The sequence below is a fragment of the Hemiscyllium ocellatum genome, chromosome 8 (assembly GCF_020745735.1).
Source record: "Hemiscyllium ocellatum isolate sHemOce1 chromosome 8, sHemOce1.pat.X.cur, whole genome shotgun sequence".
In the NCBI taxonomy this organism is placed as follows: domain Eukaryota; kingdom Metazoa; phylum Chordata; class Chondrichthyes; order Orectolobiformes; family Hemiscylliidae; genus Hemiscyllium; species Hemiscyllium ocellatum.
This window is the reverse complement of record NC_083408.1, coordinates 109,568,131-109,586,671: the sequence shown is the minus strand read 5'-3', so window position 1 is coordinate 109,586,671 and position 18,541 is coordinate 109,568,131. Positions and strand designations below refer to the sequence as shown.

Genomic DNA, 18,541 nt, shown 5'->3' with positions numbered 1-18,541 from the left:
GCTGTTGTCCTCCTCCATTGAATCCTGAGATTGAACTGTTTACTTGTGCAGTGTGTTGATGTGAAATCAGCTTGGGAGACCATTGGCAACCATGCTGGACTAATGAACAGCAGCTGAAGCCATGCTATGTGGATGTCTCGGAAACCAGATCAGTGCAAGGTCTATGGTGTCAAAGGTGATGGTGACTGTCAGGTTGGTTGCTGTTAGTTTTGGTTCATAACCCTTACCCTAATTTAAAACCAAATTGTCACAATTATCTTTATTAAATACTGTTCATTCAAAATAGCATTATATTTCTTTCCTATTGTTGCTGTCACAGTTGTAGAACATGTTTGTGATGTAAAGTGGTTGGATACTGAGAAATTATTGCAGAAATATTTCTGATGTGAAGTTGAGATGACTTTCTTTTTCAACTTCAACAATAAGTGTATCTTTTCAGTTGCACTAAACTATGTTTCCACTTTTCATTAAGCCACATAAGCCCCCTGGAAAGCTTAGTGAATCTAAAAAACAATTCGCTGTACCACACTGTTGGAACCCAGATTTTTTCTTAAGGGTAGTGTAGAAGTCTATGATTGACCTTGGTGTATCTAGGACAGGGAGGGGAATTCTTGTGAGCTGCTTTTTGAATAATTCTTAATGCAAGCTCATGCTCTCATGAGGATCATGTTGGACTTGGTTGTAATACATCTCCTTATCATACAGCCCACCAAAACCCACCATTGTGAAGCATACTTGAAGAATTCCCATTTTGGCAGTTTCTAAGAGAAAGTCTGCCTTTGAAGGAACTGTGCTGCAACAAGGTAATAGGACGGAGTTAAAGGGAAGAATAGAAGGTCAAGTTGTGATTTTTATTTTGCATGTCTAGTTTATCTCCATTGCTGTGAAATTCACTTTGAAATATGAGATAGTATGGGTCATGCAAGTATATTGCAGAAGTGCTTGCGTTGTAAAGTAGTGAACAATGAAATTGTGATTGAAATTGAGCAATCACAATTAAAGAAATTTGTGCACTCGTGTGCCCACAGAAGCCAACTTGATGAGCTGTGAGTGAGACTAGAATATTGTCTTAGATTGGATTGTCTTGATTTGAGTTGTGGTGATCCTTTCCTGTAATACGTATGAACAATCCATTTGGGAAGCAATTTGACTGTTTCTAAACCCAGGAGACATAGTAATGGTCAAAATCAAAGTTTGTTCATTCCCTGTTATTTTGCACTCCATCCACCTATTCATTGTTCTTGCTCTTTTGTTTTTTCCAAAGTTGTTTCTCATTTATGAAAGTACTGTAAATTTGAGAGAGTATCACATTGCAGTACAAATTGTCATTCTATGCCATTTTGATTGACTTTTAGCAGCAATGGAGAAAATATTGCATACTGGAACTGTTTGCACTACCAAGGCCAGAACTACTTGAGGGCAAAATTGGGATTAAAGGGACCAGAGTAGGCCATTTAGTCCCATTCTGCAATCCTGAGAGATCATGACTGATCTCTGGTATTAACTATAATAGGGTGTTTTCCCTCCCATCAAATAATTTTAATTTGAGATTGATAATCATTTATTAATAAATACTGGTTCAAGAATGTGCTCCAACCTTCTACCACCAATTTATGTAGACGTGACTTTGCTGAAAAAGCTGGCACAAATTGTTAGCCTATGGTCCTGGATCTAGACTCCATTACCAGGAGATAAGGTTTCTTTTCTCTGCTTAGAAAATATTCACCCGAATTGATTAAGTTCTAGGGATTTGTTTCTGTTTATTTGCTTATTTTACCTTTTAATATGTTTCCCTTTCTATTGTTTATAATTGTGCCACCAGTACTTTTGTTATTGGCAAATTGTAATGGGTACTTAAATATGTATTTGTATTATCAAACTCAAATACATATGCTAAATAATTGAAACCCTTTCTCACATCCCTGTGGAACACAACCAGCTATCTCCTGCCATACAGAATACCTGTTATTCCTACCTTTGGTCTCTTGCCATTCAAATAACTACCTTGCCAAGTTGATAATTTGCTTTGAATGTCAAGGACTTCAACCAGTGTTCCCTTTTTAGATTGTGGAGTGAGCAGCAATTGGCAATATGCCGAACAGTAAACAAACATGCTGTGGATGAGCAACATTCCTTTAAGGTACACAAATGCATGGTCATGCATTAATCTTAAAAAGACAATAGAGTATGTACACAAAAACTGGAGGGATCACTCACCGATCAACTTTATCGGGTAGGCTCTTGTATTTCGAGACAATTAAAATTCTACATATGTAGACATTCCTCTACCCAATACTTAGTCCTCTCTTTAAAAAAAAATTGATATGATTTGTTGGGTATGACTTATCCACCACACATCTATGCAGTTTCTCTTGGACTGGCTGATTTCTTAATAAACTTTAATTTCTTGCCAATAGATCTGGTCAGGTTACGCCAGGGAAGTATAGGACAGTGAATTGTCACCAGTGGTGGGGAAGCATTTGGGGGAAAAAATATTTTGAACACCTAATTAATCTTAATTTGGATTAATCAAGGGTAGTCTGTATGTCTTTGTCAGAGAGGCATCATGTCTGACAGGTTTGATTTTAAAGAGGTAACTGTAGATGAAGGTCATGCAGTTGAAGTAGATCATGTGGACTTCAGAAGACTGGTCAAGATGGTTAGAGCCCATGCAAGCCAGGGCAATTTGGCAAAATGGATCCAAAATTGGCTTAGTGACAGGAGGCAGTGGGTAATGGATGAGGTTGTTTTTGTGGCTGGGAGTTTGTGTACAATGGCATACTGCAGGATTTAGTGCTATGCTATTTGCTGTTTGTGTTGTATATTAATGATCTAAACACAAATTTAGGAATTTTGATCAGTAAGATGAAGATGACATATAAATTCATGTGGTAGACTAGCCTTAAATTACAGGGCAATTTAGACAGGCTGGTCAGATGGGCAGAAGGCTCGATAGCCAAATTTGTGGGTGACGTAAAAATAGGCAGGATGGTAAATTGCATTGAGGAAATGAGAACTTTATGGATATAGGTAGGTTAGGAGAGTGGGCCAAAATGTGGCAGATGGAGTTTAATGTGAATAAGCACGAGGTCATTTATTTGGATTTTAAAAAAAACGTAAAGAATTGTACCATCGGTCCATGTGGCACTCCACTAGTAAAGGTTGCCATCCTGAAAATGTGCCCCGACCTCTCTTCCCGCTCTGTTTTCTGTTAGTTCTCATGTTAGCAATAATAGAGGATTGGCTGTCTTCAATGCTCTGGGCTCTTGTCTTAAGTAGCCTAATGTGTAGTACCATTATGAAACATCTTTTGAAAATCTGAATATGTTAGATCTACTGTTTCCCTTTTATCTAACATTCTAGTAAAATTGTCAGGCATGATTTCCCCTTCATGAATCAGTGCTCAATCTGTTTGATCATATTATATAATTCTAAGTGCTGTGCTCTGATATCCTTTATAATAGTTTCGAACATTTTCCTAATGACAGCCATTAAGTTAACTACTGTATAGTTATCAGTTCCTTGTTTGCTTCCCTTTTTTTGAATAAAGATGTCACATTGGCAGCTTCCAAATCTGCTGGGACTTTTTCAGAATCTAAGGATTTTTACAATGGCACATCCACTGTCCTTGCAGCGATTCCTTCAATATCAGAGAATGCATCCCGTCAACTCTAGCGAATTATTGGTCTTTAACCCCGTTAGCGGTTTTTCACCAGTGAGAGTCATTAATTTTTTTCCTTTTTGCCCTTTGAGTATTTAGTAATTTTGGAATGCTATTTGTGTCTTCTCTTCAATTCATTCAACTTGTGCCATTTCCAGGTTCCCCATTATTATTTTGCAGCCTTATGTTAGCGTAGTAATATTTCGGAATAGCAGATGTAATTCATTTTTTAGGTCAAAGTTGACAAATATTCAAAGGATTTTGAGGAGGGAACAGGACATTGGGATTGTCTGAACAAATATCTCAAACAGTGGACCAAAATAATTTTTTGTGCTGTAGATTTATCTGATTATGCTTCATGCCCCTCAATAGAATTGTCACTGAAATTCTAAGTGCAAATGAAACAAAATACCTTTTCTGGTCCAGTTTGAAATGAAGTTTTTTATTACCGCTGAGGGAGGACTGAGCCAGTTGTGGATGATTGGAGAAATTTTATGCATAAAAACAATTGATTATGAAATTTAACAGTTCTGACACTTGGTAATCAAGCTAGCATTTTATTAATCAGGATAATACAGAACCTGTTAAAAGCCAGGTGTGAGGCCTTCAGATCAGGAGACCCAGTCAAATATAAGGAATCCAAGCTTGACCTTCGCAGAGTCATTAAGGCCGGCAAGGACCAATACCGATCCAAACTAGAGACCCAGACAGATACCCAGCGACTATGGCAAGGACTGAATGACATCGCAGGTTCTAAAAAGAGACAGTGCGAGATAGCAGATGATGACACTTCCCTCCTAGATCATCTGAACACCTATGCTCGCTTTGAGCATAATTTCGACAGAGTCATTGAGATGTACGGCACCGAAACAGACCCCTTCGGTCCAACCAATCCATGCTGACCAGTTATCCCAACCCAATCTAGTCCCACCGGCCAGCACCTGGCCCATATCCCTCCAAACCCTTCCTATTCATATACCCATCCAAATGCCTTTTAAATGTTGCAATTGTACCAACTTCCACCACTTCCTCTGGCAGCTCATTCCATACCTTTTGCTGTTTGAATTCATGCATTGCTGGACATCGGAGTGCGTCTGGGAAAATTAACAAACTAGTGAAATTCACAATTGATCTTGGAGGAACTGTTTGGGTGAAGTCGCAGTTCAGAATCAGATAAGTGAATAGTTTTAAGTGTGTCCTACAGAAAGTCTGCAGTGGTGAGTAGAGTGGGTTCTTTCTTGATTGTTTTTTGTTGTGTCTCTTGATTAAACATAAAATATAAGCCATAACTCTTAATTTAACCTGGAGCAGAGTTTTGTAGAGTAATAAGACGGTGTTATTTTCTGGGTCTGTAGGTTGTGAAGGAGCAAAAATAGCCTTTAGTAGAGTGATATGTGCTGCTTGTCAGATGTGGGAGTTTAAAGAGTTTAAGGGTTACTGTGGATTACTTCTGCAATAAATGCTATTGGTTGCGAATCCTTTTGGATTGAATGGATTGGTTGGAGAGACTATTAGAGGCAGAGGAATTTGCAACAGCAACAGTATGTGATGGATGGCAGTTATAGGAAAGGGGAAGAGTGTCATAGATGGGTTAACTCCAGGAAAGATAAGAGGTAGGCAGTTAGTGCAGGAGTCTTCTGTGGCTGTCCCCATTTTAAACAAGGTCGAGAGGTAACACCTATTCAGGCAAGTCTTGATGAACCTATCCAACTGTCACTGCATCAGAGGTAGGATCGTTTTTCCTTTGTGTGAATCCAAGGAAAGCAATGGGACCAAATGGAGTAGCAGGCCATGCACTCAGAGCACGTGCAGATCAATGGGCAGAAGTCATCTCAGACATCTTCAACCTCTCCCTGCAGCAGGCCACTGTCCCTGCCTGTTTCAAGAGGGCCAACATTATCCCTGTGCCTAAGAAGGCTCATGCAGCATGTCTCAATGACTACCACCCAGTCACCCTAACTTAGGTGGTCATGAAGTGCTTTGAAAGGCTGGTCATGGCATTAATCAACTTCAGCCTCCCCAGTACTCTTGGCCCACTCCAATTTGCCTATCGGAGCAACAGATCCACGTCAGATGCTGTATGACTTGTCCTTCACTCCTCCCTAGAACATTTTGACAATTATGTGAGAATCCTACTCATTGACTACAGTTCAGCCTTCAACACTATTATCTCCTTGAGACTGATTGCTAATCTTAGTGATCTCGGACTAAATCCCACTCTGTAACTGAATCCTCAGTTTTCTGATCCACAGGCCACAATCAGTGAAGATTGGGGACAATATTTCATCCTCACTAATGCTCAACACTGGAGCCCCCCAGGTAGACTGGTTAGAAAGGTCAGATCATGTGGAATGCAGGGAGACCTAGCCATCTGGATACAGAACTGGCTTGTAGGTAGAAGACTGAGGCTGGTGGTGGAGGTTGTTTATTAGACTGGAGGCCTGTGACCAATGGTGTGCCACAAGGATGGGTGCTGAGTCTACTGCTTTATGTCAATGATATAAATGATTTGGATGTGAACATAGTAGGTATGGTTAGTAAGTTTGCCGATGACTCCAAAATTGGACGTGTAGTGTACAACAAAGAAGGTTGTCTCAGATTACAGTGGGATCTTGATCAGATGGGCCCGTTGGCCAAGGAGTGGCAGATGGGGTTTAATTTAGATAAATGTGAAGTGCCACATTTTGGAAAGGCAAATCAAGGCAGGACTTATTCACTTAATGGTAAGGTCCTGGGGAGTGTTGCTGATCAAAGATACCTTGGAGTGCGTTCACAGATAGGATAGTGAAGGCAGCATTTGGTATGATTGACATTATTGGTCAGAGCATTGAGTATAGGAGTTGGGAGGAAATATTGCAGCTGTATATGACATTGGTTAGGGTACTACTGAAATACTGCGCGTAATTCTGGTCTTCCTGCTGTAGGAAGGATATTATGAAACTCTGAACTCTTTTCTCAACCCTTACAAGGTGGGGAGGGAGGGAACGTTTTCATCGGGTGGTGTGTGTGTATGGAATGAGCTGCCAGAGGAAGTGGTGGACAAGCAGGAGGCTGGAAACGCACAGCAAGCCAGACAGCATCAGGAGGTGGAGAATCAATCTTTCGGGTGTAACCCTTCAGGACTGGGGGTGGGTGTAAGGGGTACTTCAGATAAAAGGGGTGGAGGGGCAGGGTGGTCAAGTGGGGATCTGTAATCACAAGTTGAGGGTATGATCTGGTTGATCAATCCGGTAGGTGGCAAGGAGGAATTGGGGTAAGGGAAGGGAGTTTATTGGAAATTGAAGAACAGTTTACCGAGATGGTGCTGGGAATGGAGAGTTTGAGTTAGAAAAATAGGTTAGCTGGCTAGACCTCTTTTCACTGGAGTGGAGGAGGTTGAGGGGTGACCTTTATGTAGCTTATAATATCATGAGTGTCATAGATAAATGGTATGTGTCCTTTCTTTCAGGTGGGGGATTTTCAAGGCAATGCGGTCATGGATACTCAGTGAATTTCTGGTGGGGCATCTTTTCAAGGAGTAAGGATAAGGATTTGAAGACATGAGGGGCAACTGTTTTTTAGCGATTTGTGTGGAGAAAACTGCCAGAGGAAGTAGTGGATGCAGGTGCAGTTACAATGTTTTAAAGACACTTGGATAACTTCATGAATAAGAAATGTTTGGAAGGATATGGGCCAAGCACAGGCATATGATGTTTATTTTAGGATTTAGTTTAGGATTATAGTTTGCATGAACTGTTTGGACCAAAGGGTCTGATTCTGTGCTGTATGACTCTGACTCAGTGCCAATTTGAGTGTACTTTTGATCATAATTGATTGGCTTATTCCATGTTTTGACCTGGTTTCATTTGTTGGCCTTGTACAGAAGTACTTCTGTTTGAGCTGCTGTTAGCCTGTATGTACGCTTTGCTTATGCAGCTGTATATTTTGAATGCTTGTGCTTCAAAGCAATACACAAGACTGGGCTCTGGGTTAGTGTGAATGAAATTTCTAGAATATAGAATGAAATTGTTTCAAGCACTGGTGCAGTGTGATAGTTGAAACTTGTGCACTATTTCGTCCTGAACGCAAGGTGCTTGTTGGCCCCAGCTAAATGATACTAGAATAGTGAATAATGTAAGTAAATAGGAACATGACAACTTCAGAATCAAAACAAGTGGAATAAATTTTTAATGCCATAAGTTCTTTTTCTCCCAGGTCATTACGCTTTATGCAACTGTAACACGCCAACTTCTGTGAACAAGCAACCAAATTTTATTAAGCACAGTACAGCCTAAGCTTTGGAGAAACCTTTTAATGCACTTCGTGGGGCCTACATTGTTGCTAAGTTAAGTTGACAATGATAAGTGGAGGGGCAGGTAGTGTTGAGGAAGCAAGAGGCTGCAGAAGGAATTGAACGAGGGCAAAGAAGTAGCAGATGAAATGCAATGTGGGAAAAGTAAGAGGTTGTACACATTTAAGAAGCATAGAGGTGTAGACTGTTTGAAGCAGGGAAGGCTTCAGAAATCTGAAGCATAAAAGGGACTTGGGACTCCTTGTTCAGGATTCTCATTGGGTTAATGTGCAGGTTTAGTTGGCAATTAGGAAGGCAAATGCAATGTTAGCATTCATTTCAAGAGGGCTAGAATACAAGAGCAAGAATGTTCTGCTGAGGCTGTATAAGGCTGTAATCAGACAGCATTTCAAATATTGATGTTGGGTTCTTTTCCCAAGATTTCTCACTTGAGATGCAATTTGTACACGCCAACTTCTGCAAATAGTTAAAGTTGATTAAAGCTTGTACAAGCTAGGTGACCCCTTTTGATCTTCTTTATAGGTGTGCAAAGTCCAGTGAAAAGAGACCACGAACAAAAAAACTACATCCCCCATTTATACAGGTCAGTTGGTAATGCTCACAGATACTCTCGCCGCTCCCACACAGTCACATGCCACTCTAAGGCAACCCCAGTAACTGTTACCCAGGTACAATGATAGGATGAGGTCATCATCAGAGATGATGTAAATGTAAATGCCCTAATTCTGGGGAATAGTTATGCAAATGATTTCCTGACTTAATGATTTCCTCCAAGACAGTGGAGGAATTGATAGGATTAAATCTCAGCACAACATCGTGGGCCAAAGGGCCTGTTCTGTGCTGTACTTTTGTGTTCTATAACTGAATGGCATAATGCTCCTTTACCTTAATTCATTATCATCCTTTTTCTCCTTGCTTTCTCTGAGTATATTCATAGCTCTGGTCATCCTAAGTTATTGAACATAGGCTCCTTTAACTGAATGAATAACTGACCACTGAAAATTATTAAGAAAAACTGAGAGTCAAGTTTTTGGTGGCTTCACCATTGAAACTCTGTTTACCTTGTAAAAGGATGCCTTGATGTCGAAGAAATCTTCTCCATGTAACTGATTCAAGCAGTCCAGTCCGCAGTTTCATCGTGAGGTGACTAGTTACGCCCCTGTTTGTTATCCATCTGGTACTGTTTATTTTTAAAAAGAAAAGAAAATTTGTACTCTTGACTCACCAGCATGATCTTAAGTAATCTCCCAATGATATACGAACCTTATTGTTGCATGCACCTGAGTAAGTTTAATACCATTTAATTGAACAACTTCAGGTTTGTTACCATTGTTTTTAGAATTGATTTCATGGTTCAATTTAGAACTACCCTCCTGAGTTTTTATTGCTTTAGATGATAGAATCACATTTTTAATTTTCAGAGGATTAAAAGGGTAGCTTGGTTTTAAGTGAAGGCTGCAAATTGCTTTACCAGCACAAAGCATATCTGGAATCATGCCATAAGCCCAGTGCGGAGAATTGTAGGAATAGATGCAGTGCGGATTTGTTACCTGACTTATAAGTTGGTATCTCTTGTGCAAGTATAAATTCCTGGGCATTTAGGAATTGATGTGGCACCAGTTGTATATTTTGCTGCTTCATACTAAATGGTTGTAATGCAAGGAGGTACATCTACATGCTTAATGGGGGAAAAACAGATTTAATAGGAACAACTCACTTTTATATTTATGAATAGAGTTTGTAACATGAGTTGCTTGCTCTGCATGATTCTTCCTGGCCATGAGAGAAATTTTGTAGTGATCTATCTATTTGTAACTAGGGACACTCATCATTGCAAGATGACAACACTGAAAGCTTTGGAACCTCTTACAGTAAAGACATGCAAGTTCTGGATGTGACAATGAGGCACTCCCTCAACACTGCTGAAACATTAACTTAGATTATTGTGCTTACCAGAAATTGGGCTTGTGATAGTAATACTTTATTGGTAGAGTACAGCTAATTGACACATTGACATTTCAGTTTTGGCTGTTTTTTTAAAGGAACTTATAAACAAATTTTACTGCTTGTGTTGACAAGTTTGTCAAATCAATGTCCTGAGCAAATTTCTTCCATAGTGAGGATTCTTTGAAAACTCAGTAGATAACTTAGTATATCAAATGGTAACACACGTTAATGAAAATTTGTTTTGAAATATGGGTGGAAGCTATTTTGGTCATTTTAAGACCTTTAAAGCTTAAGTGATTTGGAATAAAAAAAAGGCCACTCAGCTTGTTGATCGTGCTTTGCCATCAATTTAGGTCATCACATTTCATCTCCCTCAATCCATAGCCCTTTGTGTCATTAGTCTCAAAAAGTCTTAGTTCTCTTTTGTACATATTTTATGATAGAGCTTCTGCAGCGCGTCACCTTAGAGCATTGAAAAGATTCAGCACCTACAGGTGAGAGAAGAACTCATCTCAATTCAAAATGGCCTACCCCTTATTTTGAGCTTATTCTCCCTGGCTAGACTCACTTGATAGCAAAACATCCTATTTGTACCCACCTAGTCCAGCCCTGTGTAAGACTTGGGTAAGTTTTGATTAGATCACCCCTTATTCTTTGATACGTTCGAGAATGCAGACAGATTCCTCAGTCTGTCCCTATGAGACATGCAAGGGAAAGGAAGATGCAGAGTTGGGGGATTGTATCTGGGATGAGTTGTGGGGAGGGAAGATTATGAAACCGGTGGAATCGATTCACTCCATTACTCCCTCGTTAGGTACACACCCTCTACCAACCCACCCTCCACACCCACCAATTTTCCTTGCTGTCGCAAGAGGTATAAAGCCTGTGCTCTCACCATATCTCCCCCAGCCCCCCACTCTCCATCCAAGGCCCCAAAGAATCTTTTCATATCCAGCAGAGATTTTCCTGCACATCCAAATATCTTGCTCTGACATATCACCATCGGCTCCACCCTCTGCCTCAATCTATCACCTGTTCCTGATGAAGGGCTTAAGCCTGAAACATCGATTCCCTCAGTCCTTGGATGCTGCCTGATCTGTCCATTTCCAGCGCCACACTTTTTAACCTCATCTACTGTGTCCGTTGCTCTCTGTGGCCACTTCTACATTGGGGAGACAGAACACCAACTTGGAGAATGTTCCAGGGAACATCTCTGGGGCACGTGCACCAAACAACCCCACTGTCCTGTGGCTGACCTCTTCAACTCCCTCTCCCACTCCACTAAGTCGTGCAAGTCCTCCACTGCCAAATCCAAGCCACTTGATGACTGTAGGAAGAATGCCATGTCTTCCGTGTTGGGACCCTCCAACCACAGCAGCAACTTCAACCACCAGTTTTCTGATCTTCCCTTCCCCTACATCATCCCAGATTCAACCCTCCACCTCAGCACCGCCCTTTTGAACTGACCTACCTGTCCATCTTTCTTCCCACCTATCTGCTCCACCTTCCTCTGACCTATTACTATCACCTACCACCTATACCTACCTATTGCCTACCCAGCCACCTTTACCACCCCCCCCCGCCCTGCAACTTCCCCAAGTGAGGCTTTCCTCTCTTTCTAGCATCCTTCTACATATTTTATTTGATCCATATATAATCTTTAACTTTTGTTAGTTGCAGTTGATTCACCTTTTCCCAATTTCCTTCACATTCCCTAACATCTGCTTTCAGAGCCAACCTGTCCATTGGAACAATGATGACTGTGACCTTTGGCTGTTCACCAACCTCTAGGAAAATGCCTTGCATCTGCTCTGACACATTCTTGATCCTGACAAAGGGGAGGCACCATAATATCTTAGAGATGAGTCTGCAACCACAAAAATACCAGCTAATTCTACCAGCTATCAGGGCAGTTATTCTCCATGCCATCTTTTGTATAGTTGAGCTCCCTACGCTACCACTGACTTGGCTTCATCTGCATTCCTGAGGAACTGTTGTTCTTACAAGTATCAAAAATGTAAAACTGATTGCCGTGCGAACTTCTGTGATTCCTGTGCTACCTGCCGGGTTCTCTTAAGCTACCTAGCAGTGATTCATTGTGTGTCTGCCTGCAGACTCCTAACCTGTGCTGTGATCACCTCCCTAAACATGGTATATTTTTGTTTGCTGTCCTGTGTGTGCAATACAGTGACTCCAGCTGTTACTAGTGTTCTGAAACCTGGAGCTCAAGCCTGTGAAACAAGTGGGTTTCCTGCAGAGATTTATATGAGATATGTGATTTGCCCATTAAGTTATTTTTCCTGAGATTCTTACGCACTTGATGCAACTGCAACACACCAGCTTCTGTGAACAGCAACTAAATTTTATTAAACACAGTGCAAACTTTCTGGAGGAGTTTTTAACACGCTCACCTTGTGGGGCTTGCAGAGTCGTGTCAAAAGCTCTCCAAACAAAGGAAACAGTCATTTTATACAAAATCTTTACATCACAGTTAATACCCACGAGACAACCCCTAGCCATCCCCCTCAGTCACATGCCACTCAAGACCCAATGCAGTTACCACATCTCCAGAAACAATGTAATGCAAATCATCCTTTCCTGGTCAAATCTATTGCAAATAATTTTGTTTGTAGCTATAGGGGAGTAGTCAAATTCCAAATGTAATGTTCTTGCTGATTTCTGAATAGGTGATGAAAATCTAAGTAGTAGGAGATGACAATATAAATTGCTCTGAATGGCAAGGGAATGGCCATGTAAATAGCCCTGAATAATAGGTGCTAATGTAAATTTCTTACAATCTATCTAAATCAGAGGCATCTCACCCGAGCCATGGGACATTCAATTTCCTGCAAATCAGTAGAGCAAATTAACTCTTTAATATCACATTCCCTTTAACATTCCATGATAACCAGCTCAGTGGCGCTGCCACCTTCTTCATAAAATTCTTAATGCCAGTACTTTAGAATGTTATTGACTCACAACATACAATTATTATAACAAGAATTACTAAGTCTCTGCAGTGGATGGAATCTGCAGGATTCTCCCACATGGGGGGGGGGGGGGTGGGGGGAAAGAAGTGTTCATCAATAAAGTTCTTAAATCCACAGTCCTTAGTGACCACTCCATCCCCTCCAAGTTGAATGGGAACAAACCAGTTATCAAAAATCTCATTCAGTAAACTCCAAACTGTAAACAAAAACCAGTCTGTCCTTTCACACCACTCCCCAGCAAAATCTTAAATCTTGGATAAGGGCAGTTTAAATACTTAACAAAACTGACGAGGCTTCCTTCCTTGTGGAGATGCTTCAGATGGAGGATACCAGCGCGTCTGAGCATGAAGTGCAGCAGCTGCAGATGCAGTAGCAGGCTGGGTGAATGCAGCATTCTTTGCTGCTTCTGCTCCCGCTCTGCTGTTAAATGTAACAAAGCCACCTGGCTGCTGTGATGTTAGCTTGGTCAGTGAACCTACATATCCCTTAAATGATCGAAAGTCGAGGTAAACCTTACATGGTTTAATATCCATAGGAAGCCTATTGACAAAAAGTGTACGGACCTCCTGTTCACCGTTAGCTCTTTCACTCTTCATGCTCATGATTGGGGATCTGATTGAATCCAATGGATCAGGTGATGTTCCGAAGGCATGCTTTACCTGTGAATGGAGAAACTCTAGAGATTGTTAGCTGCTGAAAGTATCTTTGCATACCTCTTGATGACAAATACCTGCCAACAACAACGTGATTCACTCCCAGGGAGCTTAATAGTGTGTGGGTGTGAACAAGATTAGCCAAAAGTCTATGGACCTCCAGAAAGTTGGGGTGTCTGCCTTCTGCAGTAAAAGAAACTTAAAGCCTATAGAATGCCAGTTTATTATAAGCAGTTGCTTGTAATCAATAAGTCAGAGACTTCATAAGTTGTAAATTAGTCATTCTGCCTCCTTTGTGAAAATACCTGAAGAGTGAGATCTGGTCAAATGGCAAGACCTGACAAACCATAAAGATCACATCTGCTAATACTGTGGGCATTGCAATGTCCTCCCAATTTTTTCCTCCACTTCTAACATGGATATTGTTTTGACAGTCTGTCTGAGTGGGTGTGTGGGAGGAGTTTTATAAAGGGATTAGAGTTTTAATTCGTAGAGTTAGATATTGATGGTTCATAAGTGTTTACCTGTGACTTGAATCTGTTTATTTGTCAAGTATAGGATCCTGGTCAATGTCTCTTCTCAACTTGAATCTTGGAGGAAAAAATGGGTAAAATGGGGAATTTTGTATACTTTGAATCTTAAATTTTTGCGATTACTGTGGATAACAGGGCTTTATTTCCAGCTTGCTACCCTGCTGAGGTGTGACAGTTTGAGAAGTGCCATCCTCCAGAATAGGATACTGTTTGCTATTAATTTGTTGGGTAGTTGACTTTGCATTAAGCATTGACCTATGGAATTTTAATATTGCAAACTTGAGGCTTGCTGCTGAAGAAAAGTGCACCCACCAAAAAAAAGCACCAAGACAACGCTGGAGTACAGTGCAGATGCTGCAGCCGAGACTGCCATTCCTGTGTGGGCTTGTCCACCACAACAGGAGCTGCTCTACCAACATAGAATTGAAGCAAGACTTCCCAGGTGCAGATCCATGGCCGTGAGACCAATGGATGCCACAACAAACTTGAGCTGAATTCGGATATGTTATTACATGTAAAAGAGTTACCTGATCTCATCAGTATTAAACTCTGGTTGTGCTGAGCGACCAAATGCTTTCTGGACATTTTGCTTACTTGTTGACTTGAGGCCATTATCAGATTGACAAGTTGATTGTTTTTAATGCTGTTCTTAATGAAAATTGAACTATTTATTTCCTAGATAATTTGAACTCTTTGCCCTTTTTGTTTAATAGTGTCTTTCACTGTACAAATGATTGCTTGCATATCCAACAAAAACAAGCTTGTGATGTGCAAAAATGTCTTTGCTTCAGAGGTTTTTGTCTGCACAACTGAGATGTGAACATGAGTTGTTGCAATAAACTGTCACTGAAATAGTTTAGAAGCAATTTAACAATCCTCTCAATCATTATTCACTTGGTTGCTTCTGTAACCCAAGACAAACAATAAAAATACAAGTTTTTTAATTTATCTGATTACAGTGCAGCAGAAATCTTCAAGGTCAAGTTAAATCAAATTACTCAAGTTTTACAATGGTGTTGCTTTCTAAGTCACTTCAATAACTTTTTCACATGAATGGAATTACTTGCATTTCTATAGCAAAATCCATAATCTCAGGGTGCCTTAAAATATCCTGACTGGAAAGTCTAAAATCGTCACCATCTTGAGAACAGTTAAGGATGAGAACAATTGCTGACCTTTCAAGTGGTACTCATGAAGATTGCAAGCAACCTGGTTTCGCTCTTCCCTCTGGGAGCAGAGTTTATTCTACAAATTGAATGAAGACTTTTGTTTTTATTGTTAATTTGACCTGCCCAAAACTTATTTCTCAAATACTTCTGCCAAGGATGAACGAAATAACATGGCAGTGTTTTTCTGCCTATCCCATGTAGTGGTGCCTACATTTGAAGGTGTCTGAAGGATATGAAAGGCATTGTCTGAATGTAGTATAGGAGGATCTTGTGCACTGGTCATGTCACCACCTCGGGTCAGAAGGTCCACGATCAATTCCCACCTGCTCCAGAGGTGTTATGTCTGAACAGGTTGTTTATTCTTTTAACAAAGATATTTTTAAACAATGTGATCTCCCAGTACTGAAGGAGTTAATTTAATGACTAAATTGATCCAGGATATGATGCAACTTGTGCCCTGTTGTAAAATGAATTTATTTTCCATTCTGAAATATAGCAACCCTGTGGGATAGTGCACACATTGTTGTATTTGTGCATCTATTCTAAATAGCCCCATACTTAATTCAGCTTTGTGTCAAAAGTTGATAGTGAATTAATTGAAAGAACAGACTTTTCAGTTTTATTTCCCTTTGCAAAGCTGTCATTAATTGCAACAGTTGTTCCCAGAGTTATTTTACTTATTCTAATTTCCCCATTGTAAACTGGGCAGAGTTTATTTGTGTTGTAATCTTGTCCTGAAGTGAAACTGACATCACAGTAGGTATTATTAAAATCCAACTCTGATAGAGAGGAATGTGGCAGGAAGGCAAGGATTCAATCAATCTCTTGTAGGATGAGCCTGCTTGTTAAACAGGTTACTGGGAAAAGACGTGTTATTGTGAAACAGGTTTGTTGCCAACACCCTGTAGCAAAATGGTGGTGAAATCCAGTTGGTTGACTCAGTGGCGGCTGGGAAGAATTTGTTTTATATCTGTTTTCTATTTACATTACTTTCCCATACCTTCACTGCTGTTTAAATTTGAGAGAATGAGAAAAATTGATCAGAAGCAGCATGAAATGAATTGAGCAGGTTAGCGCTTAAGAAAATTCCAGAGATTAACCACTTAACTTCGTCAGGTAGCAAAGTCCTCGTGCAAGTCACAGCTAAATGAAGTACATAGGAGAGCCCCCTCCCCACTTTGCAGTGAGGGCTTGGCTTCTCTTGTTTAAAGTTTACTTTTCTGAACCCAAGAGGGATCAGTGGTGGTGGTGAATAATTTATCACCACCATGAATGGGCTCATTAGGTGCCTTTTCAGAATTTAAATGAGTCTTGTGGTAGTCATTATGCGCGCCTTCTGTTCAGTTGAAATGACCATTTGGCAGTATCCTTGTTTGTAACAGGGGCAGGCTGCCTCCTTTTATTCGAGGATTTGCAGTTGTTTTGCTAAGATTGTTTGAAATATACAGTTAAAACTATTCTTGCTCGGCAGCTCTGTTTACCCAAACAGCGTCAAGAGCACTGGCATTGTAAGTTGTAAAAATTTTGTAAGATTTCTTTTAGAAATGAATTTGGCACTTTTTCATTTACTTTTCTCCATTATTAGAGGGGATGGGGAGGGTGAATAATCACTGGAGTTATTTGTAGGTTACTTTCTAACAAACGATCACTTTTGATCAAAGTTGCAGGATTAACTATTTGAGGAATTTGACCAGTTAACTTGCCAGGTAAACTGTTTAATGAAATCATTTTTTGGGCACTGAGGGCAGTTATTTTGACTATAACTACAAAAAAAATATGTTAAATTGCACATGTGGGTAGCATGCAAATCTGTATAATAAAGTTAAACTTACAATTTCAAATCTTTAATCTTCAATTTTATTAATTTGCTGAAACAGTATGATTTAAGCAAGGTATGTATGGAGAAAATGTGGAATTTGTTGTCGGCATGATGTCATAAAGCATTTTATTCTTCAAAAGATTAATTGTCTGTAGTCACTGCTGTAATAAATGCAGCAGTGTACAGTCAGTCACATGTATAGCACAGAAGCAGACCCTTCGGTCCAACTTGTCCATGCCAACCAGATAGTCTAAATTAATCTAGACCCGTTTGCCAGATTTGGCTCATATCCCTCCAAACGCTTCCTATTCAAACATACATGCAGCTGCATTTAAAATGTTGTAATTGTACCAGTCTCCCCCATTTTCTCTGGCAGCTCATTCCATATATGCACCACCCTTTGCGTGAAACTTTTGCCCCTTAGGTCCCTTTTAAACCTTCCCCTCTCACCCTAAACCTATGCTCTCAAGTCCTGAGCCTTACCATGTCCATGCCCCTCAGATTTTATAAACTTCTATGAGGTCACCCCTCCGCCTCTGATGCTCCAGGGGAAACAGGGGTTCAGTCGCTGCCTATAGCTCAAACCCGCCAACTCTGGCAATATCCTTGTAAATCCTTTTCTGAACCCTTTTCTAGTTGGTCTAGTTAATTTGCATTTAGGATCTTTTTGAGATTTGAATTGGCTAGATGTCCAATGAGAGTGTATGTTCTTTGAAATAATACCACATTATCATAATTATAGACTGGTTTTCTTTAAGGTTTAAATTGGGTTTTGACTGCAGAGAACATACAGCTCCTTTCTTGGGAGACCTAATCACTTCTCTGTATCTTGTTCCAAGCCTCATGTTGTTCAGTTACTTGTGAGCAAATAGAACTTACCTGCTGCAGTTTGTCTGCAATTTAAAATTCAGTTACTGTTTGTCCATGCAGCTGCTTAAATGATGCTTGCCATTGTGGGCGGCACGGTGGCACAGTGGTTAGCACCGCTGTCTCACAGCGCCTGAGACCTGGGTTCAATTCCCGACTCAGGCGACTGACTGTGTGGAGTTTACACATTCTCCCCGTGTCTGTGTGGGTTTCCTCCGAGTGCTCCGGTTTCCTCCCACAGTCCAAAGATGTGCAGGTTAGGTGAATTGGCCTTACTAAATTGCCCGTAGTGTTAGGTAAAAGGGTAAATGTAGGGGAATGGGTCTGGGTGGGTTGTGCTTCGGCAGGTTGGTGTGGACTTATTGGGCCGAAGGGCCTGTTTCCACACTGTAAGTAATCTAATCTAATCTAATCTAATCTAATCTAATCAGAAGACTCAGATTACTTTCAAAACAAGCAACAGTTCTTTCAAACACTGTTTTAGAACAGTCGATTCTCATTTCAGTCTAAAGTTTTAAAAGGCACAAAAAAGACTTTCAGTTCTATTAGTTTTTTAGTGTTTGAGGTCCAAGCAAATGAAAGAATTCGATACATGGGCAATTCAGTGATTA

General features: G+C 40.4%; 1 protein-coding gene across 9 annotated transcripts in view; it reads left to right on the top strand.

Annotated features, from left to right (window-relative positions):
- foxn3 (forkhead box N3) overlaps window positions 1-18,541 on the top strand; it is a 459,373-nt gene that overhangs the window by 119,023 nt on the left and 321,809 nt on the right. The window contains exons 1-2 of one of the 9 annotated variants that reach the window (XM_060829450.1): window positions 7,233-7,265; window positions 8,475-8,535. The exons of 5 other annotated variants lie outside the window; for them this stretch is intronic. The gene's annotated coding sequence lies outside the window, so the exon portion shown is untranslated. Of the gene's footprint in view, window positions 1-7,197; window positions 7,266-8,474; window positions 8,536-16,905; window positions 16,951-18,541 lie in introns of those variants that run through there. 3 more of the 9 variants (XM_060829447.1, XM_060829453.1, XM_060829452.1) reach the window with 3 other exon arrangements.